Below are 9,226 nucleotides of genomic sequence, written 5' to 3'. Positions count from 1 at the left end.
CGGACACCGTCCCTGTGACTGCACAGCCAGGCCGGGAGTCTGCCAGCCTGCGCCTGGGCGTTGGTGGGCAGAGGGAGCGTAGGCAGGAGTTTCTTTATCAGTTTTCTCCTGAGCAGCCCCTGCCATGCCCAAGAAGACACAGCCAAGCTGCTAAATCCGGGGAGGGTGCAGGGTTCTTGCTCAGCATGGTGGCCCCTGGGCTCCCACCACCTTCCTGGCAGCCAGGAAACTGCAGACACGCATTTGCAAAGATCTTTGAGGCACACCTGAGCTCCTCAGCTTGCACACCTCCTGGGATAGGGTGCTCACTACCTCTATTGAGCCTGCTTCTTGCTGAGAGACACCCATCTGCCCTCAGGGTACTTTTCAGGCTGACTGTGCCTGTCACCACCAGCTGGCCCTCAGGTGGGGCCTGGGAGCCCCCCAGCAACTCAGGAGGCTGCAGGGCCCCATGCTGAGCTGGGACTTGGCTAACCCCCAAATGCCATGCCTCCACGGCCAAATGCTCCTCCTGGCACTGCCAGAGCCCCAGCTTGTCCTTTGGGGCCCCGCATCCTCCCCTCCCCCAGGCGAGAGAAACCCAGGCCACAGTGGGAAATGGGGACAAGGGGCCATACAGGCCTTCTGAGGGTGAAGCAGGTGGACCTGGGGGGTGGTGGGGTACAGATCTTGGGGACTTTGTCTTGAGGGGCAGAGATGGGTTCTGATTTCCTGAATAGACCCATCTGGCCTCTGCGAACACAGTGGAGACTTGTGAGTGGGCACACAGGTCTGGCCAGGCCCAAGGAGGGTCCGGTGGGGGACCAGGAGGGCTGCGGCTGTGTTTGAGTTGGACCCAGCAGAAGGCAGAGGTGGGCAGGGCTCCCGGCGTCTGTGCTGAGCAGCCCATCCCCGAGGTGGGGGCCCCCAGAGGAGCGGCCCCCGTTGTCAAGGCCCAGGAGACATCTGGGTGGGGGTGTCGCGTGGGCTGTGCAGGCTGAGCTCAGGAGAGGGGCCCGGGCTGGAGGACAATTTGGGAGTTGTGAGTTTGGGTGATATTTACATCCCAGGAAGCGATGACATCACCAGCTGGCACTGGGCCCGGGGCGGCAGGCTCAGCTCCTGCCTGCCCCACCCGACCCTGACCCCTACCTTTCACCAGGCGTGCTGGTCCCCTGGGGTCAGGCCCACTGGACCCAGACAGGAGGTGATCGATGTCCAGCCTCAGACTCCCAGACCCTTGGACCTGGCTGGGCAGGAAGCTAATTCAGACCACGAGAAGCGCATTGGGAGTGTCCACCTCCCCAGGCCAGCTGCTGGTTTACCAGGATGCTCCTGGCCCTCATGCAAGGGTGCCAGGCCAGCCACAGGGCAGCCTGTGCACAGGGTCCTTCCCAGCTCACAGACCCATCCCGTGTCACAAGCCCGGCCAGGCTGGTGCTACCGAGAGCAGTCAGTGGAGGGTGGCACCTGGGGCCTGGGCTTGCAGGGGTGGATGGGAAGTGAGCAGGGTGCTGGGCTCAGGCTGGGTTCCTTCCAGGGGTCACTTCTCTGCTAGCCCTGACTCTGGGGCCCTGGGAGGGCAGTGGGGCATGACTGTATGCCCACTGGGGGCCAAGGGGCCCCTGGGGCCACACTGTCCTGCCATCTACCTGCAGGGTTGGCCCAGGTCCTCGGACAGGAGCACCTGCCCCTGTCTATCTGGTGCCCAGGGCTTTGCACAGTAATTGGTAGAATTATATTTTAATCCTTAAATTAGTGCTGAAATAATAGAAGCAGTAGAATATTCAGCAGCTGATTGTAGACCGATGTCCAGTGAGACTGAGAACGTGTTGGGAGTGCGTCTATGGGAAGGAAGTATTTATTTGTTGGATGAGCTGGGGCCCAGGGGCTGCAGGGCAGAGACCCTTCCTCACAGCCAGGGTGACCCAGCCCACCCTCACCCCCCACGACGCCCTCGCAGGAAGAGGTTGCTGACGCCCCCTGCGTGCACACAAGGACACTGAGGCCCAGAGGTGTGAAATGACATGTTTGGAGCATTGGACCTGCCTGAGGCCATGCTTGCTCAGAGCCACCCACGGCCAGCGTGGCTCTGCCCAGAGTGCCATGTGGCTCCCTGCTGGGCCTCAGCGTCCTCACCCCATTGCTGGGCCGGCACAGGCCTGTCGTTAATCTCTCCTCCTTGTGCCAGTCAGCCTGGGGGTGTCCCTCTGCCCAGAGCATCACTTGACATGGCACATGGATGCACCCTGACCCCACTGGCATGATGTGTCGCACTGTGCCCGGCCCCTCTGGCAGCCTTGCCTTTGGTCCTGACTTGCCCCCATCTTTTCCCACCCTGTGCTGGGCTGAGGCTGCCCTAGAGCCCTGGACAGCTGGTCCGGCCAGTGCACGTAACAGCCCAGGGGCTTGGCCAGGCTCTGCATGTGAAGCCTGGGCGGCCCTGGGGGGACAGCAGCAATCTGGACGCAGCCCACCCCACGTGGCCAGGCTGGAATCCTGCAGGAATACAGGGGCCCTGCCCCATCCCCCCCCACTACTGCCCACCCCAGCTCCCAGCCACAAAGTGCCACAGGATCCTCCTCCCAGCACCCTCTATTTACTTCAACACTCAACTCCGACACAACCCCCTCCTCCAGGAAGCCCTCTGTGATCCCCCCAGGCTGATTCCCACCCAGCCAGGCAATCATGGAATGGATCCACAGTGCCCAGACCTACACGGCCAGGGCTTGGGGAGGTCCAGGATTGGCTCCTGAGTCGGGGAAGATCCATCACACCTCACTGGCCCTCGGTTTTCCTTCCTGCCATGAGGAATGAGTAAACCCTCATGGCAGGGGTCCCCGTGGCTCATGGAGCCGCTGTGAGAAAGGCTCAGCTTGGGCCAGCACCAGAGAGACTCCCAAGCCACTGAGACGGCTGCAGGCCCCGGTGGAGAGGCGGATGGGATGTTCCTGCCACACCATCCTGAGGTCGTCCCTCCAGCCACCCCCCCAAACTACCCCCCACAGGCCTGTCTTCTTGGCCCTCAGACCTCGGCACAGAGCACGCACTTGGATTCCCAGGCCGGGCGGCACGCTGTGGGGCCAGCGTGAGTGCACCTCGCCCCTGCGGGGCTGCTGGAGCTGGCGGCTGGGAGCACCCCACGAGTTTCCCTTCCTTCCTGCAGCCTATTGCACACCCCGGCCGGGAAATGGGAAGCAGACAGATTCACAGCCAGCAGCCACTGTGGGATGAAAGGTGGGGCCTTTCATCCTGGCATCTACCAACTCATTGTGTGTTTATTAGGCACCTACTGTGTGCTGGGGGCTGGTAGGGGTGCTGCTGGGCTTTGGGCTTCCACCCCCTGGGCCACTAGGGAGATGGGGCTGCCTGGGATGGAACGTGGGGAGGCTAGTTATGTGGTCTGGCGTGTTGAATCCACACAGATGGAGCCCCAGCCTCTGTCCCCTAGAAGAAGCCTGGGGGCGGCGGAGAGCCCCTTCCCTTCCTCTGTGGGGAGTGCTAATTAAACCCACCGCCGACAAACACCGGGGAGCAGGAGGCCTCCGATCTGTCTTCACAAAGGGCTGTGCAGAGATTTATGGACAATAAAGGAACATCCATCTAGGGGAGGGCAGAAGAGCAGCAGCAGGGCAGGATGGGGGGAGGCAGCCCCCTCCCAACCAGCACAGCACAGGGGAGGATCACCGAGGAGGGAGAAAAATTACTGTGAACAATCAGGGAACGACGAAGGCCTTGCAGGGGAAACACCTTGACACACACATCGCATGAGGCCAGCCTGGGTGGGCCTGGGGACGAGAGCCAGCGACCCCAGGTCAGGGGCAGCCTGATGCCACACAATTATTTTTGAAAAATGATGGAACAGAGAAAGAGCAGAGGTGGGGGCATGGCGGGGTGCTGCAGGCTCCGGGATACCAGGGGCTTCTGGGATGCAGTCGCTGTGCTGCGAAGGGGAGGAGGGTCTCAGGGCCTCAGGAGCTCAAGGGGCTCGGCCTTGGGACCACTGGGGTTCCTGAGAACCAAGGGGGACTTCATGGTTGAGCCCTTCCTGGGGCCCCTTTGCCCTCCAGGAGCGGCTGCAGCCACACCTGCCCACCTCCAGGCTCTCAACCACCACCCATCCCTGATTCCCGTCCTGCCCCTCCACCCCAGGACCCTTCTGCTCTCTCCCCTCTACTGGACCCGCCCATCAGCATCTGACTCTCCCTGACTGCTGAGGGCCCCGCCCACACACCCGTCCACCTGTTCTGTCTGTCCCACTCTGTCCAGCCACACTTCTCTGCTCTTCCCTCAACAGGCCCTGGTGGGGTGGGGCGGGGGGGAACGAAGGCTCTCCTGTCCCTGGGTCAGTGTCACCCAGGACACACACCCTGCTCCAGCCCTGGACCTCTCCAGACCTGCAGAGGGACACACTGGCCCCGAGGCCCTGTCCCAGGCCAAGCCTGACTCAGAGTGACCACCCAGGCCAGGGCAGTGGCGCTGTCGCCCCCATGCCTGCCGTGCCCAGGGAAGCCTGTGCACCGCCCACCATGCCGACTGCTGGGTCTGGACTGTTCAGGGGCCCAGGCTGGGGACGTGCACCTTGTCTGTTGGGCACTGATGTGCCCAAGGGGTGAGATGGCCCCCAAACCCACTCCTTCCGTGCAGGTGAACTGAGCACAGCGACGTTTGCAGGTTTCCCACACATTAGGCATGTTCTGTGGAAACCAACCCTAATTAACACCACCACACAGAAGCACCCAGCGCTGTACTCCAGAAATAGGACATGCGCCGGGGCGAGAACTGCCATGCGGTGAAGTGAGGGGGCGCCTGGCATCCGCTGTCCCCACGGCGGCGTCTCAGGGAGCCTCTGTGTCCTCGCCGGCTGTTGTGGGCATCTAGGCAGCAAGCACGGTGTCTGGCACTCAGCATTCTCCACCGCGATGAGTCCTATGGATGCTCTAACACCTGGATCTGGGGCCACCTCCTCCTGGAAGCCAGCCCGGACTGCATCCACCCAGCCCTGGAGTCTGAGCCCTCACCCACCTCCTGACAGAGCCCTAACTTTGTTAGGTCTTGACTCAACCCCTCCAAACTTGGTCTGGGGTGACCCGGTCTCCTGCCTGTGACAAGCGAGCATCGGGCATGGGTTGACCCCCACTCCCCAGAAAGGCTTCCTTGGTCTGGAGAGGGAACGTGGGAACAACTGTGATGCCTGGAACAGCACCTGGTCCCTTCCTGGGACCACAAGGCAGTCTGAGGCAGAGTGGAGCACCGACGACGGACAGCACAGCTGAGGGGGCCTTGGCCTCCACCAGCCCTGAGCCGCCTGCCACCGTACCTGCCGTTTGCCTGGGCCAGGGAGGGTCTCTCTCCTGCAGCCCCTGGGCTGGGCCCCACCGTCACCGTCACCGGTAGGGTACAAGAGGGGACTGGGACTTACAGAGGAGGAAAGGCTGGGGAGGGCAGTGGGGGTCAATGCCGCTTGGACAGGAGAAAGCTCACGCCCAGGGACCTGGCACCCCCAGCCCCTCACCTTCCACCCACAATGCTGCCGAAAGCCAGGGGGGCCAAGGAGCAGCTGAGCCTTCAGTCAAGGAGATTCCGGCCCTGGAGAAACTAAAAATACACTCAGCCCGGTGGAGAGCCAGGCTGTGGCGGTGGAACCCTCTTCTGCTGTGTCTCACCTCTCAGTCCCTGAGAGCCGTGGGGGCTCACCCCCTCCCACCCCACCCCCACCCCAGCTGAGCAGGTCCTGGCAGAAGGAATAGACTGTGCGGGAAAGCAAGAGGCTGACCGCCTACCCTGAGCTTGGGCAGCCTGGGCAGGGCCTGGGCTCACCTGTCAGGCTTACCTGTAGCCCGTGAGGGGTGGGGGCAGGGTCTCCCCAGGGAACCCAGTGAGGGGTGCTGGGCCGGGCAGGGCGAGGCTGGGGGCAGAGGGAGGTGACCCTGGGTGCCCGTGGATGAGTCTGGAGGGTTTGCTGCACCTGCCTCTGGGGTCCCCAGGCCGCCATGATGGGCGGCTGCTGTCATGTGATGCCAAGCCTTCCCTGTTCCCAGCTGGCCTCCAGCTCGGCTGGCTGCATATCAAGCTAGGGACTCAATAATGAAGGATTTGACTTGCAAAATCGGCAAAACAGTGCTAATAAGAGGACAGACTCACATAGGGGTGGGGGCAGGGACCTGAAATCCAGGCATCAGGGCAGAACACCCAGGTCTGGCCTGGGTGCTTGTGATGGTGGAGAAAGTGGGGCTCAGGGGACCCTGGGCCTGTCACCTCGGGCCCTGCCTGCTCAGGGCCAAGGACAGTGTATTGTGAGTAGGTAGGCAGCCCAAATTGTAGGGACAGTGCCCCACCTGCCAGTCCCAGAGCCTTAAGCAGGCCCAGCCCTTCCCTGTGCCCTTGTGGGAGGGGTCTGGGGTGAGGGGTCTTGCGTGACCCCTCCCACACTCCATCTTGGCTCTGGGGGCCTCACAACAGAGGGGCCTCCTGCCCCAGTCAGGAGCCCCACTGCTGTGGCTCTGAGTGTGGGTGGTCCTCAGTCCTGAAAATAGCAGCTCACCTCCCTCCTTCTGGGTCCCCCATAGGGAGTCAGAGCTGGCAGGGTGGGCCTGAGGGGACAGAGAGCTGACAACCTCAGCAGGGGCTGAGCTGGGCACACAGACGGGGTGACCCGAGGGTAGTGTGGAGGGCATCAGGGTTAGATGTCTCCACAGAACAGGCTGCAGCCACGAGGCTGGGGGCAGGGTGAGGACCCCTCCCTGGGCCCTGTGCAGGGCAGGGCAGGCCTTGCCTGAGTCGGGGACACAGGCCACAAGGAGCTGCTTCGTGGACCCCTCCAACGTGTGAGGTCTGTGGGAGGTGCCAGTGGGAGGGGGATGGAGGGAGGAGGGGGTCAGCCGGGGACCCTGCCAAGGCCTCTACCTTCCCAGAGCGTTCACATCTCAACGCCAGCAACATGGCTCCGTGTGCCCATGAGGGCACCGTCCAGGCTGGTCGCTGTGGCCCACTGTTCATTTATAAGGAAATTCCCCAATTACGGCTCTGTCACTGAGGCTGGCTGGCGAGCTGGCTGAGTGCATGTTGCCCAGAGGGGAGCTGAGCGGCCGCACCAGGAAGCAAGATGAGGAGGCACTTGGCACCCGGGAGAGCTTTGAGCCCATGAGCGCTTTCCCAGCAATGCTGAGTGGGTAGGAGGGGGTCCCTGGCCCCCAGTGCGGCTGCCCACAGGAGGTCCTGGTCCTCCTGTGTCTGCCCAGGGGCGCCATGCCCACCCTCCACCTCCTCTCTGCACCTGGCTGGAGTCTGTGCACCCAGGTCCCACACCCAGAATGCATTCGGACACTGGCTTGAGGGTCTGGCGGGCATGGTACCAAGTGGGATCCTGGGGAGAAAGGCTCCCTCTCCAGCACCCAGCATTGTCACCGCAGTGTGTGCTGTGCACCCGCTGGCACTGGTAGCTGGTGGCTGCGTGTGGCCGCCCCAGGCAGGCTGGGCCTGAGGGCTCTTGGCCGGACCTGCCCCGCCCCCACACTTCCCCTCTAATTGGGCCTTGTCAGGGCCCACGCGGGCGCCGTGGTGCCCATTCTGTCAACGTCGGCACAATCTTTGCTCACCGAAGCTTGGCAGAGCCGAGAGGCCGGCGCAGCCACAATCGCTCCTGGTGCCTGGGAGCCACGGAGCAGGAGAAGGAGCAGGAGGGGCATGGATCCCAGGTGTGGTGGGGACAGCCTGGGGCCACAGACGTTGCCTGGACTTGCCCTGCTCAGGCCACTGCACCAAGCCAACGTGCACGGTTATGGTCTCTGAGCACCTGGCCTGAGCAGCAGGACACAAGAGGCCCCAAGATCGACTGCCATCCCACCTCCTGGGGAAAGCACAGACAAAGGCTCTGAAAGGAGCACAGGGGGCAGCAAGGAGACTGGGCAGGGCCGACAGTCTGGCCTCCCGCTGCTGGGGAACCCTGAGGACCATTTCACCAACCCAGGCCTTGTTTTCTCTTCTGCGAAATGGGGTGATAGGGAGACCTCCTCAGGGAATCACCAAAAGGCCCCGGGCCCGCCCTCCTCAGCCCAGCAGTGCACACTCTCCAAGGAACTCACCGCGTGCATGGGCTGTGCCCGGGAGGGGCCCGCCGAACGTGCACATGGACTCTCACGTGTGCACACGTGTGCACAGTGCACAGAGCACAGCGCCCACACGTCACCCAGCCCTCCAACTCTCCACCCTCTTCCGAGGATCGCGTATCCGCATCTCCCCTCGTCCAGCCTAAGGCCTCCTCCCATCGCCCCACAGCCCACAGCAGCTACTGACAGCAGACGTATCATCAGCCCAGGGAGCAACCCCTGAGCTGCCCAGGCCTGACCACGTGGCCCTGGGAACAGCCCTCGAGCCCACGCTGGGCGCTAATCAGCTCCAGACGCTCACTGGTGCTCAGCCCTGGGACACGGTGCTGGGTGGGAGGCCACCTCATAACCTGACCCCAAGCAGCTGCCCTCAGGCTTGGGTGGGTCTGCAGTGTCGCCCTCCTTCTCCCTGGCACCACCCACCCAGCTGTGGGGTACCTGCACCCAGGTAAGGGAGCGAGGGTGGCCTGGAGGGGCCAGGGCTTCTGCTCCTAGCTCACTTGCCCCTCATTGCCTTGTGGCGGGTTGTTCACAGTTCACTTGGCATTAACGTTACAAGCTGCTGCTGAACCTCAGGTAAATCCCTGCCCCAAAGGGCAGTCGCTTCAGTGAGCCGAGAGCGTGGTGGGAGGGGCTGGCCGGGTTTGGGGCCGGTGCCCAGACGCCAGTGTCCACACCCAGAGCCTCCTGAGAGCTTAGGGCCTCTCCGGAGATGAGCCCAGGAGCAGGTGAGGTGGGAGTGGCCTGGGGCCATTGCGCACAGGGCTCATCCGGAGAGCAGCCCAGGGCTCCAGGCAGCAGGAGACCCCACGTGTGCATGGCCCCGTGCTTTGCAGTCCCATGTTCCACAACTGTCACTTTCCAAATTCAGCAAGCATTTTTTGAGCACCTACCTTGTATGCACACAGTTGAGCGCGGTGCTGTGTGGCCCTCGTGGCAGGTACAGGCTGTGGAGCTAAACGAGCCTTGGCTGTGGCCAGTGTGGACCCCGGGCCTTTGCACCCCCATTGCACTCCCTCTGGGCACAAGCTCCCTCCTCCTCTGGGCCAGTGCTCACAGCTCACTGTCTTGAAGGGCCTCCCCAACTCCCCAGCTGCACCCCACACCCTCCCCAAGGCAGTCCAAGCCACAGAGTGCTG

This window comes from Balaenoptera musculus, chromosome 14 (assembly GCF_009873245.2).
Source record: "Balaenoptera musculus isolate JJ_BM4_2016_0621 chromosome 14, mBalMus1.pri.v3, whole genome shotgun sequence".
Taxonomy (NCBI): Eukaryota; Metazoa; Chordata; class Mammalia; order Artiodactyla; family Balaenopteridae; genus Balaenoptera; species Balaenoptera musculus.
This window is presented reverse-complemented; position numbering follows the sequence as displayed.